Here is a 22363-nt window from a genome sequence, read left to right on the forward strand (position 1 = left end):
TTCTAAACTTTCATATTTTCACATTTGAGGTCTTGATTTATGAATACAGCCCAGTTTTTAAAACTTTTGAAACAATTTTCTAGTATGCGGATGGAGAATGGGAATGATAGAGAAGGAAATGCGCCCAACGTTGAGCTTCTGGATGGTTTTACCCGGGGCTCTCTCTGCCTGAGATTGCTCTGTCCCCAGATGTGACAAGGCTCATACACTTACATCATTCCATATCTTTTCAAAAGTCATCCTCTTGTACCTTCCTATTCATAGTAGGATTCCTCTATTCTCCGCCTTGAATTTGTTTTATTTTTCTCTCTTCTACTAATGACCACCTAACTTAAGTTCAGAGTGATACTTCCAACTCAAATTCTAGACTTCAGGGCTTTTGCTTACCTTCTTTTAAAAATGTGTCTGTATCTTTATCACTGAGAACAGTGGTCTTTAAGGGCATGGGAGATAATAGGGAATCTCATAATTGTTCATTTTTTTTTCTATCTAATGCTGCACATACAATAGTCTTAGAGTGACAAAACTAATACTACCATCAACGATGGCTGAACTACTAGCATTGTTTTGCTTTTCTTTTCTGTCATTTCCCATTTTTTATAGTTGTTCAATACCTATATTGTCTGAGAATATAGCTATTCCATACCATATTCTCTGCCCCTGTCCCTCATTTAGTCTTAGGCCACAGGTGACAATGCATTTGTCCCCTACTAGTCCTTACATTAGTATGCCTCTAGTCATTTTGCTTGTCTGAAGGTTGTTCTCCGGTAGATTCCATAGTAAGGACTCAAGGGAACAATATTCCTGGAATTATTGCACATTGGTAAGAATTTACCTAAACCCTTTGAACTTCAAAATCTGTTCTGTTGGATAAAAATAACTCTTGGCTCCCACTTCTCTTTTTCTTGAATATCTTAAATATGTTACTGCATTTTCTTTTCCAAATAAGTCATGTACTCTTTTCCCTTAATTTTGTAGGTACCTAAAAGAGTTTTTTCCCCTCCCTCCTTTCCTTCCTTTCTTTTTAAAGTCACTTAATTTTACAGGAATATGTCTTTGTTGTTATGGCTCATTTTCTCAGTGATGCTATGTACACTTTCATTATGCAGTTTTACATGTTTTATTTTAGGAAACTGCTCTGCAATTACTGGATTTAGTATTTGTTCTGTTTTCTTACTTTTGGTTTCATCTCCTTTCTTCTCCTACTATCCATATGCTCAAAATTTTTTGCCTGTCTTCAATATTTTTAACTTTCTTTTGATTCTTTCTTTTCTTTTCCTTCATTACTTGCTGAGTTCTAAAGTTTTTCTCTCTCACTTTTTATTTTGCCTAGGCTATCATCTGTTGCATTTTTTTTCCTATTATGTGACTTCTCTTTTTTTCCTGCATTTTTGGAATCCTTTCTTTTCTTATTTCTAATTATATCCAAAGTTATGGAACATTGTTTCTGAGCTTTTCTAGTTCTGATTTATGTTGTTTTCGTTCATGTTTTGTAGCATTTTCTTAATGTTTCTTAGCTAGTTTTGAAATAGTAGGTTACAGTTTTGTTCTGTTTTGTGGGCATGTTTTTAGCAGGCTTTTATTGTCTGCTACTAGTACACGATTTTGCTTTTTTACTCTTTTTCTTATGATAAGTTTCTGTGAGATATGACCTTGATACTTACATTGCTCATGTTTATATGAAATAATTTTTTCTAAGGCAGTGTTTAGGAAAGTTTATATAACTTTACAGAGATCCCTCTTCTGTTGTTTTTACGTTCTTTAAAAATATGGTAATGTGCTCTCTATGATTTGATCTGGACTCCCCTCCCTGCCTTTTCTTTGTTGTTTTCATTCTGTTCAGTTTTGATTCCCCTTCCAGCAATTTCTTTTCAGTGTGGGTTCCTGTCATGGAAAAGACAATTCTGGTGGGCCAGTTCTGAGAGTTAATGAGTGTTCTCTGATCCGCATTGTTCAGTCTTTCCTGAAAGGGGAGGGCTTACATTCACAAACTCCATGTAGTTTCAGCAGCTGTTCTCACATTGGTCCCTGCTTCCCAGTGAATATCTGTGGGCAATCTTAGCATCCGGTTCCCAGACTCCAAAGATACTGCTCTGTTGCTTTCTTCCTCTTCCTTCTTCAGAGATGCAGGTATCATGAAGTTTTAAGGGTTTAGGTGGTTTCCCTCTACCCCATGTGTTTTGGAGCTTATGGGGATAACTATTAGCCTGGTTTTATTTTAAATGCTGCCCTGATTTACCAGTTTTGCTATCAAAGTACTCTGTTTTTATATGGGTATTTGGTGGGATTAAAAGACTACATAGCCACTTCTGCCATTTTCCCAGAATCCTCCCTCCTATGTAGATTTTCAATATGTGCCTTTAATTGCATGGCAGCTATTGACTATCCTCAGTAAATTATTTTTTATATTTATAGAGTTACATAATATATACATATATGTTAATATATTAAAGCCAAAAATTACCGTCCCTTAACCTGAAACTGCTCATGGTCTTTTATAGGTAGTATTGTTCTATGAGACCCAGGTTCATCTTGAAATAATTTGATATGAATTTTACCTCAGAGTAAGCAGCAAATTCCTTTTTTTTTAATACTGATACAGCTTTCAGAGTCATAAGACTCCCTGGCAGAAACAATTTTGTGGGGAAAAAACTTTATCTCGACTGATTGAATGCTCAGGTTTCCCTTCAAAGGATCAAGTTTGAAGTGTTTTAAAGGACGGTTTTACTCAGATGATGGAAATATGAAAAAGAATAAAAAGGAAAGCATTGTACTTACTTGGAGGCAATTCTTAGAGGTAGGGTGTTTTTTGTAGGCTATAGGCGACTATTGGCCTATTCATGGTATTAGTGGCAGCCATTTCTAGACAAGGGAAGGCTTTCACAGATAACTCGTAGAGCACTGTGAAATGATCCAAATTGGAAGGCAAGGAAATGAAAACGTGTACTTGCTTGAAAGACCGTGTATACTCATAAAAATGAGCTGTTATGGTGGTCTTTCATCCCGATCCCTGCAGATAAAAAGCTATCTCCACATGATTTGCTAAAGCCCTCTTACCTCACTTTCACAGAGCAATGAATCATGATTCAAACAAGGTAGTGTTTTTTTTTTTTTTTTTTTGTCAAGTTGCTATGGTGAGATGACAAAAAAAAAAGAACTCTAAATGTTCGTGCAATTGGAATATTTCTTTTTTCCTGCCTTTTCTAATAAACTACCTATATGCATTTTTTCTTAAAAGGAAATGCTTAAGTGAATTCCTGCTCCTTTAAGAGATTGTCCCCCCTCCTCGGTGGCTAGGTTTTGCATACTATGGACAGATTTCCAATGTAAATCTGACTTTCTAATTCTTTCTTTTTTTTAAATAATAAGCAATAGAAAAAAAAAATCGTCATTATATTAATTATAAAAGCTTATGGGAATTTTGTCTCAGTCTGCTATGTGTCTTTATTTGCTAACACAAGCACAGTGAACAGAGAAATGCTCCTATGTGCCACCAAGTAAATACTCCTCATCCTGAGTACTTAATTCATTGCTCCTCTAAATGAATTTGGATTCCATTGGAAAGGGAAAACAGACTTTGAATTTTATTGATGTAGTTACTTATTTACGTAGTACTCTTTGAGATGCCTATGCAAATGTGGATGCAAGAAATAAGAAAAAGCCTGTTATTGATTTTTCTCTGCAATTCCATGCAGACATTTGGGGGCCAGGGAGGGATTTTCATTTTGTAGTACTATTAGGCACAAGTAACTGAGAATTTTACGTGAGAAATAAGAGATGTGGTGCACCTGGATTTTTCTCAGGCTGATGTTATTAATGAAAAATAAACTCACAGAAATAATAGTGTATTTAAATCAGGTATTTAACCTGATGTGCAGATTGTTAGTATAATCCTGGATGCATTTTTTTTTTTGATACTCAAATTGAACATTCCTTAAGATTCAGCAGGTCTGGGATGAAACCATTTACTCTATAGGTTTAACAAAGAATTTGCCAAAGGTTAAAACCAACACAATGTATTCATTTATTCACCCATTCAGGAAACACTTATTGATCGTGTATATTTTAGGTTTGTCACAAAATTCTTCAAGTTTTGTTTATGGAGATATTTATTTTTACCTAGAGTGTATTTTTGTTTTGTTTTGTTTTGTTTTTGTTTTTTTGTGACTATTTGAGCTGATAGTTATGGTGCTTGGTTCTACATCTGTATTCTGCAGTGAAATTTCAGTGTGATCTATCACCAGGTATTTAATCCATTTTCATCTTTATGGAAAAAGGGGAAAAACTGCTCTTACTAGCTGCTGTTTCTGGAAATGTGATTAGAGCAGATACAGGTTAGCCAGAGCTTAGGAAGCATTTCACATTACTCAGTGGATGGTGCTGAGGAATGACAATTATTATTATTTTTTTCATGTTTATTTATTCTGAGACAGAGACAGAGCATGAGCTGGGGAGGGGCAGAGAGAGAAGGAGACAGAGAATCACAAGGAGGCTCCATGTCGCCAGTGCAGAGCCCAATGTGGGGCTCGAACTCACCAACCAGGAGATCATGACCTGTGCCGAAATCAAGAGTTGGATGCTTAACCAACTGAGCCACCCAGGTGCCCCAGAGGAGTGACAATTATGATGAGGATCAGTATCTTTTTTATTTTTGACAATGAAGTTGAGAAAGATCATTAGTCGGCTTTATGAGAAACAACCTGACTTTTTTGGATATGTACAAAAATTTACCTCAAAACAGGGGTTAGTTCGTAGAAGCAAATGAAAACTGTGAAGTTTTGCTAGGGATCTGCAAGATAAGCATAAGAAGCCTCTCTCATGTGAACCGTAATGCCTGGCTCTAACCTTAGCTTTGCTCACAAAACCTGATGCTAGAGCTGAGTGAGCATCTGTCCTTTCATCCTGATTTCTTTTCCAAATTAGAGGAAACATTCCAAGGGAAAAGTGGGAGGGGCACACATATGATGGGTATACCTTATGGCTGGCCAGGAAAGAAAGAAATGATGACCACTTCTTCCTGCCAGTGGCATATTACAAGGGATCTGAAACAAAGTAATATCACAGGGAAGGCGTTGCTCGCTAGTTTGGTCAGAGAAAAGTTAGGGATTCTGCCAAAAATATGAATTCCTAGAGGAAAAACTGTATTAATCCAGAAAGTTAATGATAGAATTGAAATTATCCTTTGATAGATGTCTGCCTTGCTTATATATTTGCAGTGAGGTAGTAAAGTGTGAGCAATATCCCATACTGGCCTTGTAAACCTGCGGGTGTTGTAATTAATTAAGATGATGTATTGAAACATTGGCAAAATGTAGTGTTTGCTAATACATGTGTGGCCCAATTTCAGCCAGGGTTATTGGTGTTGTTATCTCATCTCACAACATATGACTTTTTAGGACAGTCATCTTTTTAGAATTTACAAAGGAAATAAAAATCAGGCTATTATCTGACTTTTGTTCCTGAGACACTAATGAGCAAGAGTCATTACTCATAACCGAATAATTAATTGGGTTTCCACTCTGTGCCAGACAGTGAGCTGGGCTCTGGGCTCACTTAGATAAGAAACAGTTCTTTCTCTCATGGCACTCACAGTGTGGGGAGAGACAGGTAAACAAATCATTGCCATATAAGTTGATAAATGCTATAATAAATGTATGAACAGATGCCATGAACATAGAGGAGGGCGTATTTAAGTGCCTCCAGCAGAAAGCAAGGGTTATCAGAGTAGCTGGTACATGCCTTGTAACAAGACTTCACAAAGCTGAAAAAGAAGGGACAGGAAAAACAACTTAAACGCATTAGCATCATCAGCAAAGATAGACAAAGTTTGAATAACTACAGAGTCAATTTGAGAAACGGTCTTTCTATGATGCCGAAGAGTTTGGAATTTTTTCCGAAGAAAATAAGAAGATATCCCAGTTTATAGATACAATCAACATGGTTTAATCAAATTTTAATGAATATTGATGGCTCATCTACTGTGTTCCAGGCTACCATGTACTTGTTATGTGCCACATAGTATATTAATGTTGGAGCCAAAGAATTAAAAAGGTTTGACAGTTAGATGAGGAAGAAGAGAAAAGGACTGGTAATAGAAAACTAAAAGAGTCTTAAGCACAAGACAGGTTATTCCCACAGATCAATGAATCAACACATCAGCAATGCCAGGGTCGATTTAGGAGCTTTTACGCTGTTGTCAGGACTAAAGATCTTCCCATCTTTTATCTTTAGCTTATGCTTTTATTGTGAAAAAATGACTCTTAGAGCTGCAAGTATCATCCACTTATACAACCAGTCCACATGTAGCAAGGAACAAGAGAAAGGCTGAGAGTTTTATTCTTTTATTTGTAAGACACAACTTTCTGGGAAGACTCCTTTCTAGGAGTCTTCTCTGTTTCATTTGTTTCATTGGGGACAACTTACTATACTGATATCAAAGTTTTCCTGCTAGGTTAGGGAAAGGGAATAATATTTATTTTCAGCCTTTATTATAGGCTATGAAATTTGCCAGTGAGGGAAAGGGGGTAGAAAATGGATGTTTAATTAGCAACCATTGGTGGTTGACTCTTCTTAGGTAAAATTAACATTTAAGGACTGAGAGGAAGAGGAGGTAATGTTGAAGTAGATGCACAAATAGGGAGAAAACCAGATGCCAGTGGTGGATTTGACAAATAGGAGGTCATTGTTGACTTTTACTCTGAAAATTTCAGTAGAGTTTACTATTAGGAGCCAAAACTCAGTGTGCTAATAAGCAGATGGCTGGTGAGGAAATAGATATAGAAGCTGCTTTCCTTAAAACCAAACCAAAACAAAACAAACCAAAACAAAACAAAACAAAATAAAACTTCTAGTAAAGAGGACAGAAGGAAGGAATCTGTATTGGAGGGAGGTTAAAGAAATGATTTTTAGTCAGCGGATGGGAGACAATTAATCATATTTACATGTTATGGGGAGGGGCACATTAAATACAAGAAGTGGGTGTGATAATTGATAGCTTAGAGTTCTAGAGTTGATTAGAATAGATGAATAGGGAAGAGGAATTATTGAATTCAGGAGAAAAAGAAGGATAAAATATGGAGTTAGGCGTAATTATTGTATAGATGATCATTAAAATCTAGCCTAAGACTAGAGCAGAGATAAAGTCATAGATGAGTTTGGAAATTGATGGAACAGAGGAGTTTCTCCATGATGACCTCTGTTTCTACTGAAAATTTGGAGATACTGTCTGATACTGAAACTGTCCGTGTGTGTAAGGGGAGAGGGTGTGATGGGTGGTAATGGTGGGCTAGAATAGTTTAAGCAGTGGGTATAAATTTGGAATAACCAAAGCATGAAATTAGAAATAGTCTTATTAGGGATCAGTGAAAGGACTGTTGGAATGTATCAGTAACAGGCTGTCATTAAAAACATACCTTTAAATAATGCAGACTTATATGAGTACATTTTCTTCCATAGTGCTCAATAGCCAGTAAGCGCAAGTAGATAAAGCCATTACTTTGAATGAGCCAGTGTTAAACACTATCAGGGAATAGAGGATGTGAATATAATAGAGCAACCTAGAATATCATTAAAGAGAGATCAGGATGTTGAGTGTAAAATGAGAAAAATGAATCTACAAGGGATGTTATTAAGACAGGAAAAGTAGGAGAGGTCTGTACTTTTATATTGTGCCCATCTTCCTAACAAAACCCTATTTCTCCGGTACTTTGTAGTCCTATTTATCTGGCCACACTTAATTAGCCTAGAGGTCAACACTTGGTGGTTTTCATTGGCCTGGGAATCAAGAGCAGATGTTGAGAAATAAGTTTTTTTCTTCCATGAATTAAAATTCAGAAACAGTCATTAAATCTGGGTTAGGCTGGCTTGAGGTAAAGTAATGCAAATAAAGGAGATTTAAAGTCAGATTCTGCTACTACTACATGGCAAAGCAGAGAACAGTGATGTCCAATAAGGAAAGAAACACACAGAGAGAGCAAAGATGAACAAATAAAGAAAATACTAGTTGGGACCCTGATGTCTCTGCAGTTTCTGATTCTAATACCTTTTGAAGTTTGGCTTTATTCATTCATACTAGTCATTTGACTCTGTGAGATATGCCTGTATTTTATATTAAATTTTCCTTTTATGCTTGAGCTAGTTTAAGTTGGCATTACTTAAATCCCAAGGGGTCTTATGAAGGACTAGATCAAAGGACTGGAGGTCTTCACTAGTCAAAGAAGAGATTTAGGGCTAATGGATATTCTAGGGAGGTAAAATAATAGGAAAGTTTATGAGAGAGTTGTTAACAAGATGACATGAAATGAATTTTTTTTTCATTTTGATAGTTTTAGAAGTCTGTTAAGTAGCTATGGATGAGGACAATATTGTAGGGCAGTAGAAGAATGTGCTGAAGAAGAGTAGAGGTTAAGAATTTAGGCAAAAGGACACAAGAAACTATTGAGCTAGATTTTGAAATTAGGAGTGGTAGTGAAAGAGTGTGACTGTTCACTGAATATGGAAGTGTGATCTCAAAGTTGGTAGATAATTTCAAGTATTGCAGAAAGGGTGAGCTAAGGTGACACTCATCTTAAAAGATGATTTCTGGAAGAAGTACAAAATCACAATGGTATAGAAAGAACAGTAGGGAAAAGAAAGAGTCTCCCTTGCATTCTATCTATGAGCTGCTTGGCCACCAGAGAGTAAATAATCTCCAATGAATAAATAATTTCCCACTCAGTGTATTTGAACATCACGGTTTACTGACAACAAATCCTAAGGGAATCTTATGAGATACAAAAAAACAAAGACAAAAACAAAAACAAAAACACAAAAAAGGAAATCCTCAAAGAGGGGAAGTCATAAGGAAAGATAACCAACTATTAATAATAACATGATGTTTAGCTATAGGATCACGTATAAAGAGTCTATATAGAATCATCTATATTTCGGTGAATATATTTATCTGTACACTTTCTAGAATGAGAATATTAATGTTGGTTCTCAGAGTGTAAGCTCTGAGGGAGTCCCACATGGATATCACATGCCAGGCATCATGGAAAGATCACTCAACATAAATTACATTATCCAAGAAGTAGGGAAAAGCATTTTAGGGCCACATAGTCAATACAACTATATTTACTTATCCAATTCTAGCAGTTGTCTAGTGGCGATGTCCTTTAAGTAAAGTGGTCAAGAAGAACAAGAGGACATGAGGAAAAGAAAATAGACTTTTCAAAATAGTGCTTTAGGCTTTAAATTTAGACTTAGATCTTTGAATATTTCTCACTTTCACAACACTTCTGATTTATTCTGCTTCATCTGCGTTCCTCCATCCCCTCGTACAATTGCCTTTGGTTTAGACAACCTCGGCATCCTGTGCTCTATGCAATTAATAACATTCATTTTAAGTTTTGGGTTGTTTTGTGAATGTATACTTTGCTTTACTAATGGAGTTGTAAGATCCTCAAAAGTGGGGCATTTTACTTTCATATTCACAGTTTCTAAAACACTGTTTGAACATATAGGAGGTGTGCAGTGAATGGATATTGCCTAAGGAATTGACTGATGGAATTACTGAGTGCAAGCCAAAGATGTCCAAACAGAATCTACGAGGAGAGGATAAAGGAAAGGTTATAGTTGCTAATTATGTTTCTGTATCAATTCTACTTCCATAAAGATTCATTAGTACATTCTCTGAGAACCCTCTGGAAAGGATTTTAACCAAATATGATGTTGCTAACACATCCTTGTCCTGAACCAAGGTGTAAAAAGCAATGAGTACATTTTGAGAACAGTAGCACAGATTTTTGTTTGTTTTTATTTATTTTTAATTTTTTTGCGGGAGAGGACTTTTTTTTGATACATCCTCTGTCTCACGTAAATGTCTGAGAGAGTAACTGTATTGTACCCTGTGACTTACGTTCATTATATTAATCATTTAGAAACTATCACATCAAAATGAGCCCAAATAGAAGACAGGAAAAGCCATTTTTATTCTACATCTGCAACATTCTAGGAAGACTGTTAATAACTGATAATATGTATACATTACATTTAATTTCATAACATCCTTATAATAATTCTGTGAAATATTACTGTCAATACCTTTATTTTAAGGGCAAAGAAAGAAAGGTTGCAGATGGCAGATGTTATTTGACTCTCCCGGGAACACACAAGTAAATGGCAAGGTAGAAGTCTAATTCAGATATCCTGGTTTCAAAGGTGGATTATTTTGTTCTTTTGTCCTGTTGGAGAAAATTCTGTATTCTCCTCCAAAAAGTTTACAAAGTTCTTAGCTAGAAGCGGTGGTAATAGCAATAGTGGTAGTAAGAGAAACAGCTGCAGCAGCAACAACAGCAGTGTAACAGATATCTATTAAATGCTTGCTGTGTGCCAAGAATTGTTCTGCATGCTTGACATGCATAGCAGAGGAGGAACATGATAGGAAAGGAGGCAATGATATTCCAGGATCCTTGCTTAGTTTATCCACACGTGGGCTTCGTTTACCTACAACTCCTTTCTTACCTTTCACAAATAAATTGACAGTTAGGACATATAGTCCTATGTATAATTTTCAAGCATTACTTTTTTAGCCTCTTAACTATCTTCCCACTCTTCATATATGTGGGAGAAAAAGCAACAGCACGCCTTTGTTCCGTATCTATTGCCTGTTTGAAAGCAGTTTTCCAGGGTCTGTTCTTAATAGTCAAGGGCACAGATTTCATTTTCATGCCCATTATGCATCAATAGCTTGAATCAGATATATTATGAGTCACGGCCGCCTTACAGTTCCCAAGCTGCTGTGTTAATATTCCTTTGCTTAAGACTGCTACGTGCTTATTAGTGTCCGATGGTAACTGGTTCCTACTGAGTCAATGCATCTCTAAAGAATTATCAAGGATGTTATATACTGAGTTAAAAATGAATGCTATTTTGGGCTGCAACAAAAGTCATAAAAAGAAAATCATGTATAAACTTAAGAGCCTTGTAAAGTATACAAAATAGGAAAACTCAAAAGTACATGAAGAGGTACACATATTTACAGAAATCTTTCTCCTTTGCCTTTTCTGAAAGTGCGAGATTTCCTTCTGTTTTCTGCCTTGAAATTACTTCAAAACCAACATATACCAAATAAAACTATCTTTTCCCACTCTCCCTGCAATTTCAGTTAAACCTATTTTACCTACAAAATGTCTCCAAGAAGTCTACTGATTCCTGTATATAAGGGCGGCTAGTGTGGGGAAAGACAGTAGGCTGTCTAGAGATATTAGAAGTGGTTCTGGGTCTGAAGGAGAAAATTAACTCATGTGAAAGGTTTGAATAAATTTGACTGGAAAACAATCGGGAAAAGTTGAAATCATTGTGAGATGCACAATAAATGCTATGGGCAATATCTCCCATTTTGTATTTTGTTGGAGTAATGTGCTATTTTTTCTACTGCTTTCTGTTCATTAAAATTTGCCATTTTCCTGAATCTAAAAGGATATTTGAAAAATCATTTTTTATGTTTAAAGATTGATAATGTTTCACCTATATCCATTCTGAAACCATGGACAGATATAAAAGTAAATAGTAGCGATATGAGAAACATTTTGTATAGTAATTTAAAATTTCTTAATTTCAATTTAACATAATATTTAAAGTACAGATATGACTTCAGATTTGAACTTATTTCTGTATGAATGTCCCGTGAAAATGTTTAGTACTTAATTCTTTTTTTTTTTTTAATTTTTTTTTTTTAACGTTTATTTATTTTTGAGACAGAGAGAGACAGAGCATGAACAGGGGAGGGGCAGAGAGAGAGGGAGACACAGAATCGGAAGGAGGCTCCAGGCTCTGAGCCATCAGCCCAGAGCCTGACGCGGGGCTCGAACTCACGGACCGTGAGATCATGACCTGAGCCGAAGTCGGACGCTTAACCGACTGAGCCACCCAGGCGCCCCTAGTACTTAATTCTTTATATTATTAATCTTTATTAATCTACTATCTAATCTTGTACAATTTCTTGCCTATGCTCACTACCCATAATATTGGAAGTTCCACAGTAATGTATTTCCTTGTTCCTTGGTTTGATTATTTCAAGCACAATGTATAATGAAGGAAAAGATATTTGGTATAAACATTAAGAAGGGCATGTATTCCCTGAAGGGAATTAGAAATGAAAAAGTCTAAAGGATGCAAAACCAGACAGAGACCCCACTAAAAAGGAGAACTATAGACCAATTTCCCTGATGAATATGGATGCAAAAATCCTCAACAAGATATTAGCCAGCCGGATCCAGCAATATGTTAAAAAAAATTATTCACCACAACCAAGTGGGATTTATACCTGGGATGCAAGTTTGGTTCAATATACCCAAAACAATTACCGTGATTAATCACATCAATAAAAGAAAGGACAAGAACCATATGATCCTCTCAAAAGATGCAGAGAAAGCATTTGACAAAATACAGCATCCTTTCTTGATAAAAACCCTCAAGAATGTAGGGATAGAAGGATCATACCTCGAGATCATAAAAGCCATGTACGAACGACCCAACATTAATATCATCCTCAATGGGGAATAACTGAGAGCTTTCCCTCTTTCACCACTGTTATTCAACATAATAATGGAAGTCTTAGCCTCTGCAATCAGACAACACAAAGAAATAAAAGGCATCCAAATTGGCCAGGAAGAGGTCAAACTTTCGCTCCACAGATGACATGATACTCAATATGGAAAACCCAAAAGTTTCCACCAAAAAACTGCTAGAACTGATTCATGAATTCAGCAAAGTTGCAGGATATAAAATCAATGCACAGAAATCAGTTGCATTCTTATACACCAACAATGAAGCAACAGAAAGAGAAATCAAGGAATTGATCCCATTTACAGTTGCACAAAAAAAACATAAAATACCTAGGAATAAATCTAACCAAAGAGGTGAAAAATCTATACACTGAAAACTATAGAAAGCCTATGAAAGAAATTGAAGAAGACACACACAAAAAAATGGAAAAAGATCCCATGCTCCTGGATAGGAAGAACAAATATTGTTAAAATGTCGATACTACCCCAAGCAATCTACATATTCAGTGCAATCCCTATCAAAGTAACACCAGCTTTCTTCACAGAGCTAGAATAAACAATCCTAAAATTTGTATGGAACCAGAAAAGACCCCGAATAGCCAAAGCAATCTTGAAAAAGAAAACCAAAGCAGGAGGCATCACAATCCCAGACTTCAAGCTATACTACAAAGCTGTAATCATCAAGACAGTATGGTACTGGCACAAGAACAGACACTCAGATCAATGGAACAGAATAGAGAACCCAGAAATGGACCCAAAACGTATGACCAACTAATTTTTGACAAATTAGGAAAGAATAACCAATGGAATAAAGACAGTCTCTTCAGCAAGTGGTGCTGGGAAAACTGGACAGTGACATGCAGAGGAATGAACCTGGACCACTTTCTTACACCATACACAAAAATAAACTCAAAATGGATGAAAGACCTCAATGTAAGAAAGGAAGCCATCAAAATCCTCGAGGAGAAAGTAAGCAAAAACTTCTTTGATCTTGCCCACAGCAACTTCTTCCTCAGCACGTCTCTGGAGGCAAGGGAAACAAAAGCAAAAATGAACTACTGGGACCTCCTCAAAATAAAAAGCTTCCACACAGCAAAGGAAACAATCAGCAAAACTAAAAGGCAACTGACAGAATGGGAGAAGATGTTTGCAAATGACATACCAGATAAAGGGTTAGTATCCAAAATCTACAAAGAACTTCTCAAACTCAACACTGAAGAAACAAATAATCCAGTGAAGAAATGGGCAAAAGACATGAATAGACACTTCTCGAAAGAAGACATCCAGATGGCCAACCGACACATGAAAACATGCTCAACATCACTCATCATCAGGGAAATACAAATCAAAACCACAATGAGATACCACCTTATACCTGTCAGAATGGCTAACATTTACAACTCAGGCAGCAACAGATGTTGGCGAGGATGCGGAGAAAAAGGATTTCTTTTGCATTATTGGTGGGAATGCAAGCTGGTGTAGCCATTCTGGAAAACAGTATGGAGGTCCCTCAAAAAACTAAAAATAGAACTACCCTACTACCCAGTAATTGCACTACTAGGCATTTATCCACGGGATACAGGTGTGCTCTTTCAAAGGTACACATGCACCCCAATGTTTATAGCAGCACTGTCAACAATGGTCAAAGTATGGAAAGAGCCCAATGTCCCTTGATGGATGAATGGATAAAGAAAAAGTGGTATATTTACATAATGGAGTATTACTCGGCAATCAAAAAGAATGAAATCTTGCGATGTGCAACTACGTGGATGGAACTGGAGGGTATTATGCTAAGTGAAATTAGGCAGAGAAAGACACAAATCATATGACTTCCCTCATATGAGGACCTTAAGAGACAAGACAGATGAACATAAGGGAAGGGTAACAAAAATCATATAAAAACAGGGAGGGGGACAAAAGAGACTCATAAATATGGAGAACAAACTGAGGGTTACTAGAGGGGTTGTGGAGGGGGGGTGGGCTAAATGGGTAAGGGGCACTAAGGAATCTACTGCTGAAATCATTGTTGCACTATATGCAACATAATTTGGATGTAAATTTAAAAAAATAAAAAATAAAGTTAAAAAAAAGTCTAAAGGTAGGAGTGTTGATTATAAGCTTAAGTTGTATGGATCCTGAAATTACCTTTAAAAGACGAAGAGTATCTAAACTGATCTCATCACTTAGAAAGTAAAAGTTATATATATTCTATATATTTTCTCTACATAATAGGAATAATAGCATATGTACCATGCCAATACTTATCAAGCACTTTCCTATACATGATCGGATTTAATAGACAATTACTGACAAACATGACCTACTAATTGGTGGAAATATTCCTTCTAGATTAATCATGTCAAACTTCATCATAAGAAGAAAGGGTAATTGCTGCTTATCATGTCAAACACACACATTCTCCAAAATAATTGATATTCTCTTATTGTTGATTTTTAAGGAATCAGTTATACCCAGTTATTATTCTTTGCCTCAATTTGCAGATGATGTTATAGACGTGTGGTATTCTTTCCTTTAGTATTGGCTTTGTAAAGTATACAGTAGATACAAGAAACATACAACCCATGGTAGCATCAGCCCTGCTAAAACTTTTGTGAACTTTCATGCAGTCTTTTTCCTCTTTCTCTATATTTATAAAATTGTGATAACAATGTTTATATAAATTCCATCTGTTTACTTTTGCTTTGTATTAAGATATTTTTCATAATAACAAGATACTTTTCATAGTAACTATAAGATCTGCATAATATTCTATTTAATAGATGTATAATTATTTATATAACTGTTTCTACATGTAATGATAAATATCTTTATATAAAAATATATTGCCCATGGGGCGCCTGGGTGGCTTGGTCGGTTAAGCGTCTGACTTCGGCTCAGGTCATGATCTCATGATCCGTGAGTTCGAGCCCCGCGTCGGGCTCTGTGCTGGAGGCTCGGAGCCTGGAGCCTGTTTCAGATTCTGTGTCTCCCTCTCTCACTGCCCCTCCCCTGTTCATGCTCTGTCTCTCTCTGTCTCAAAAATAAATAAACGTTAAAAAAAAAAATATATATATATATTGCCCTATTTTATATTAAATCATTGAATTAAATTAAATGAACATGTTTTGACTTGTGATATATCATTCCCAATACTCTTCTAAAATATAGTACCACCTTACTGTTTCTCAAGCAAAGTAGAAGTAGACACATACTACCATATTTACCAACTTTAGGTATTAAGGTATTAATATTTTAAGTCAACACTTCTTTCTCAAATAAGCATAATGCATAATGATTATTTAGATTTACATTTCAGTTATTCTCATGAGTAGAAGTTTTCTCCTATGTTCATATACTAGTTTCCATATTTGTGAATTATCTATTTTCATAATCCATCCATAGATGGGATGGAATATAGTGCTGTGGAATGAACGAAGGCTTAGAAAGCTTGTGTGTAATTTAATACACCATTGACTACGTGTATGTGGTCTGTAACAAATAACAGCTTTTTGATTCTCCATCCCTTATCAGAAGGATGGAAGTAATGATATACACTTTATAAGGCTATGTTGAGGGTTAAGAACATAACATTTAAATGCCCAGCACAGCAACTAGCACATGTGCAGTAAATATTAACTCCTTTTCTCTGATAAAATTGCTCTTGGACTTTACTTGCATGAGTACTAAAGGAGCTATAATAATAGCCAACTGATGTTTTGACTGTAAATACTAAGAAATTATTTACCTATGTGATGGATTTTTGGTCCTTACATATCTTCAAAGTATTAAAACACTCAACATTTAGCCTTAGGGGAAAGAGTAAACATAAACACATTTTATTACTTTTCTAGGATAAGCATCATTTTAATGTGTCAGTAGAGCCTAATGAAGAGAGCAGCAATGGCCAAATTTAAAAGGCATACAATGAAAGAGATATATTAAACATGACACAATTTACTAATTTGCCAATCATTGATGGACATTAGTGGGTTGATGGATTTTTAAGCATTAATATATACCAAGATTATAAAGGATGATATCTTGTGAAAAATTCAGGGAACAGTTTCATCGAATTTACAAACTGGCTTCTTGCAGGCAGCTAGTTAACTGTAATCATTTTCAAGCTTAAAAATACTCAGGGTTAAAATGACAGGCACTAATTAATTTTCCAATTAGTTAAGGATTGATTCAGGATGTCATTCTTAAACTGTTCTGCCATTTAAAGAGCCAATCATTTATGTTGACAGAAGTTGCTTTGTGTTTAACATTTCCATTAGGTATGCAGCCTCACCCTATAGCTATCAATCATCATAGTTTTGACCCAGCCTGTCCTAAGTGAAATAGTAAATGGTTGGTCAGCCTTCATACATATATCATTCTCATAAAAAGGAGACAGTTTATATTAACAATTTTGATCAAGCTCTAATTACCAAGAAGGTTTTTTAAAATGTAGCTTTTAAATGTTCATGGAACCCTGTGGGATCAACTAACTACTCATTAAGATGATGGAAATCCATCTCTGTTGTGTGATTTTGGGGGAAAAAAATCAAATCTCAAGTTTTCTGAACATAATTTTTTCTTATCTGTAGAAATGGGTTGTTAATATGTTTTTCTACTTGAAAAGATTATTTCTTATTTTAAATGTATAATATGTAATCATACTGCTCTTAGCTTGGTATCTGGTACAAAGTAGACCTTCAATAGTTCTGAGTGAATCGTTGATTCCTGAATCATTTCTTTAAACTTAGTTTCAAGTAGAAAAGAATTCAAATAAAATGTATGATTCCCATTTGTCATATAGACCTGTATCAGGAGGTATCAACAATATTAAACTTTCTATTTAAATTAAAAGCTGCACATTTTGAATGTTTCTTTTATTTTCATTTATTAACAGTTTGTTACCCAAACACAATACAAATTACACTTTACATAATATATTGCTTTTATAAAACATTCGTTTAATTTTGAGGGCCAGAATAGTGTATATCATATTGGTTGTAAAATAATGAGCCTGGCCAAAGTTTTACTTGCAAGAAAATCATTTCCATTGGCACAGAAATAAACAAAAGTTCAGGAAAGGATGACATTTCTTTATATAATTTCCACAGGGAAATCAACATTATCCACCTAAGTGCCTAAATAATCAACCTGAGCACTGTATTTCATTGTTAAAAACAAAACAAAACAAAACAAAAACTTCTATTAGTCTCCTGCATAAAATTCACTCATGGTAAATGTCATTTCACTATTGTAAGTCACCCTCACTCTTTTACCTAGTTTGGTTATCATCATTTCTTATCTGGATCTTTGAGTAGTCTTTTAGGTGACTTTCCTGTCTCTAGTTTTGCCTTACCCAGTCTTATTTCCATCCTGCAAATACTTCAGAACCACGTTGCAAAAGCAAGTCTTATCGTTCCAGTTATCCATTGCTATATCACAAGCCATCTCAAAATTCAGGGGCTTAAAATCAATAATAATTTATGTAGCTTATAAATCTGCAAGGTGGTCAGGGATGAGAGGAAAAGACCCATCTCTGCTTCAAGCAGTGCTGGCGGAGCCCTCAATTAAAAGCTGGAGAAGAACTTGCAGATGGCTAATTCACACAGCGGGCCCAGTTGGTTGTGGTTGGAAGCTCAGCTGAGGGCCAGGGACTTTAGTTCTCTTCATGCACCTTTCTGGGCGGCTTGGAGTTCCTTCAAGATCCTGGCTTGTTTCTAAGAGTATCTGTCCCCAGACACAGGAAGTAGGTGTTGGCTACAAAGGCAACTGGCACATCCTCATTGCTGTTGCATTTTATGGTCACAGTCACAGGGTTTGCACTCAATGCGACTAGGGTCAAAGAATTTGCGGCCACGTTTTAAAACAGTCACAATCAACACGTCACATCTCTGTTTCAGATTTGGCAATGTCTCCCTATATTATTTCTTTTAAGTATTTTGACCAATCACAGAAGCATAATTTGTCATGTTCTTTATACAGTTTACTTCTGCAGCTTCATTTCTTTCTCCTTCCATGTTTTCCACTTGTGCTCTTATTTCATTCTTGTTAATACAGGGTGCCTGGCTTACCACATCTGTGATCCCTTAATATTCTACTATCTAATCATTGCCTCTATCACTCTCTCTCAGAGCTCAGCTCAGATATCCGTTCTTCTGGAAACATTTACATGACCTCTGCCTCTGTGCTTCCCACTCTACCTGCCCCCTTACCAAGTCTGAAATAGATATGTCTTTATTGATCCTTATGCATGTAAGCCAATATTATCTTTTCATTATATTTTATCTTTTTGACTTTGTCACTAGATCGTGTGCTTCAAAAAGACAGGTATGGTGTCTTATGTGTCATGGTATCATCAAAGTTTATTGAATGAATAAATGGAGAAATGACCAAATATATACACCATAGTGTAGAAATGATTTGTTTACACACACACAAGACCATTACATGTTAGGTGTGCACTTCCAGAGACCTTCCATAGTTTGAAGAATGAATAATTCAAAATTAGTTTTCAAGTGGAGATTAATATAAACCTGGGTTGATAGAGTCTCAAAACATGTAAGTATACAACTATGATAGCAAGTTTACTTAAATACCTTTGAAATGTTCTCATAATTATCTCTAGCATTTTATAAAGTGCTTTCTCCTATGTGAGCAGCAGGATTGTTCTTACCTTGTGTTTTGTCACATTTAACATCTACTCCAAAGTTTGGGTAGGTTTTTTGTTTTTTTTTTTTTTTTTTTTTTTTTTTTTTTTTTTAGCATTAGCACTAGCATTACCAAGAGCATTTCATAAGTGCTTGAATTACATCATAATAGGATGTAAAATACTTTCAATTATCATATAAATGACTGTTAAAAAAAGCACAAAAGTCACTAAAATCACTTGCACAAGTGTATATACTATTGATTCTTATTATTCAGTGATTCTATATTTAAAATTCTTCTGCTGGCTACATTATTTGCAACCCTAAAATCAATACTTGTAAGGGTAGGGCTTTCCCCATCAGTCGTAGACATGTGCATATGCAGAGTGACAAAAATTCAGTCATTTGATGGCACACATTCTAGCCAAGGTTCAATGATGTGATGCTCTGCCTTCTGGTTTCAGCTATCATACTGTAAACAACTGTCCATTTGCAGTCTATTTAGCACCATGTTTTCCCCATTTTGTGCTTTATGTTAGTGACTTGTGCTTTTTGTTAGTGACTTTAAAATGGTGCCCAAGCATAGTTCTGCAGTGCTTTTAGTGTTCCTAAGCATTAGAAGGCTGTGATGTGTCTTGTGGAAAACATACTTGTGTTGGGTAAGTTTTATTCAGGCATGAGTTATAGTGCTGTTGGCCATGAATTCAAAGTTAATTAATCAACAATATATATTAAATAAGGTGTAATCACAAAAAACACACATAAAACAGGGTTATGTATTGCTCTGTTGATAAAATGTTGACACCAAAGGCTCACAAGGAACCTAACTCTGTGTATCCTCGGTGGGCAATGATTCTAGTATTTGTTGATTCAGTGTTTGTGGTGACTTTATAGAACATAACTAGAACAAATAACCAAAACATGGTTCACAGGATACTGACAAATGATGAGATTACTTCTGTTTAATCTTGCTAAAGTTATAATATGGTTTACATATCACTTGGATTACCAATTTTTAAATGATGTACACTTGAAGATAATTTTCTATCCATCTCATAATGCTTCTCATTTTGTGCATAAAGCAATACTTTATTATCATCATGATATATTCAATAAATATATCATGATATTTCAATACCATATAATTCTAAAACACAGAAAATACAACTAACAATTTTTTAAGTTCAAATATTTTATTAATTCAAACTATTTGTTGTAGTTCCATAAAAACTATTATTTTCCCTATAAGGGCTGCTTGAAGAAGGCTTTCTATTTTCTTTGATGTAAATAGACTGTTGCTAGATGGAGATGACTAGTTGATGTGACTTTTAGAATTTTAAATGCAGTTTATTTCTTAAAGTAGAATAATATCTGCAATAATACAAACTGAAAGTGGAATCTGATGAGGTATTAAATCTGATTTATTATGAGTAAAAACATGGGTATATTACATTTTCACATGCAAATTATGCTCCTAAGGTGCTTTCAAGGGTAATTTGGGCATGCAGAGAGAATTATGTGACCTTTAACTAATTACAAATGGGTTATATATGGTTCTACTTGACTGGTATACGCCCTATGAATAGTATGTTACAGAGACAAAGATATCAAAAAATGTTATACATAGATTTCATTGACTGTTGTAAATCATGGCAAAATTTCTGATTGGGATTCTGTCAATACCTTTGAGCCTCCATTGCTGTATGGGAGAAATGATTAGTGTATCTCTACTCTGAGATGTAGGCTAAAATGGTAGGTTTGCTTGGTGGGAATTGAGATTTACTGCCACCATGCTGTTGCAAAAAGATAACTTTCTGTCCATTTCCTGATAATATTGCTATGAATATGGTATATCAGTCCAAATACTTGATGTTTCACTGGAATTTTCTAAAATTTACTTAGGATTTATTTCAGACACACATGATTACTTATAGTAAGGCAATGATGATTGAATAAGTTTGAACTTTGGGATTGGGAAAACTGAAAAGTATATTCAGGTGCTATAAATATAAAAATATAATGATCCAAATTATTAGAAACATCTTATTAGGAAGACTTTCAAAGTCTTAAAAAATGTTGTAAGAGCTCTGATTATTATTTTTACTTAAATAAGAGAAATTTTTCAAAACTTAATGGAAAATTGTTTCCTAATGGATGTCATAGCACTTGATCTAGTGTTGTGAGTGACAGTTTATTCTGGGATGCCTATGTAGGGTATGCCACTGAAGTCCCTTTTATAATAAGCCATAATGAATTAACCCCAATACTTCATCTCTGTTAAGCTATAAAATATACTTCATAGGAATCACATTAAAGCTATCTACAGGCATATTTAAATGTACTCTTTTACAGAAACGTGGAGATTTAACTAGGCCTGAGTCCCTGTTAATACGTTAAAGTAATGAAAAGATTCCATGACTTATGGGAAAAGAGCTAACTTCTCTTCAAAGTATAAGGATGAAGGAAAACAACAAAGTAATAGGACACACTAAATTTTTCTGGTTGATGTAGTAGAATTTTATGTTCAATAATCATGAGTACATTAATTTGGAAAACATGTTATTGGTATGGGGAAAAGCCAGATAAGTCTGTGGCTTCTAGACATTTTAAATACTGCAAGACAAAAACTTGTGCCCTTTATTACTCTCCATCCCCTCGAGATTGCAAACAGAAGAGTAATAAATCTATAATTTTTCCTGAGAAAGGAAAGTATCTACTAACTAGCTAAGCACAATGGATATAATAAAATCATGGAATTTGTCTGGCTTTCATCTGATAAAATACTTCAGAAAGGCCAGTGATGCTTTTAATGAGTGGCCTTGAGCAATTCATTTAACATGTTTCAGCCTCCATTTTATTCTTTTCTAATCTAAAAGATTAAGATGCATCTACTTCCCAGCAGTGTGGAGGCTTAATTTCATTTGATTCAAAAGCCTTTGGGCTTTTTCCATGATCAGCTGTGTTTGGTTTCAGAAAGTTTTGAACTGTCAAAATGAGTCACCCAAAAGTGATGTCACAGAGTATCTCCTTTGCTAAAAGCTCTGATTCCTATATTATCATTTAAATTTCATGCTGTGATAGATACTCTAAATATCTTTAGTAATATACACATGTCACATATCTCTTTTGATATAGTCTGACCTAGGAAGCTCTTCATGACTAATGTGGTCT

The sequence above is a fragment of the Puma concolor genome, chromosome B1, assembly GCF_028749965.1.
Source record: "Puma concolor isolate L17-30 chromosome B1, mPumCon1.1.hap2, whole genome shotgun sequence".
NCBI classification, from domain to species: Eukaryota; Metazoa; Chordata; class Mammalia; order Carnivora; family Felidae; genus Puma; species Puma concolor.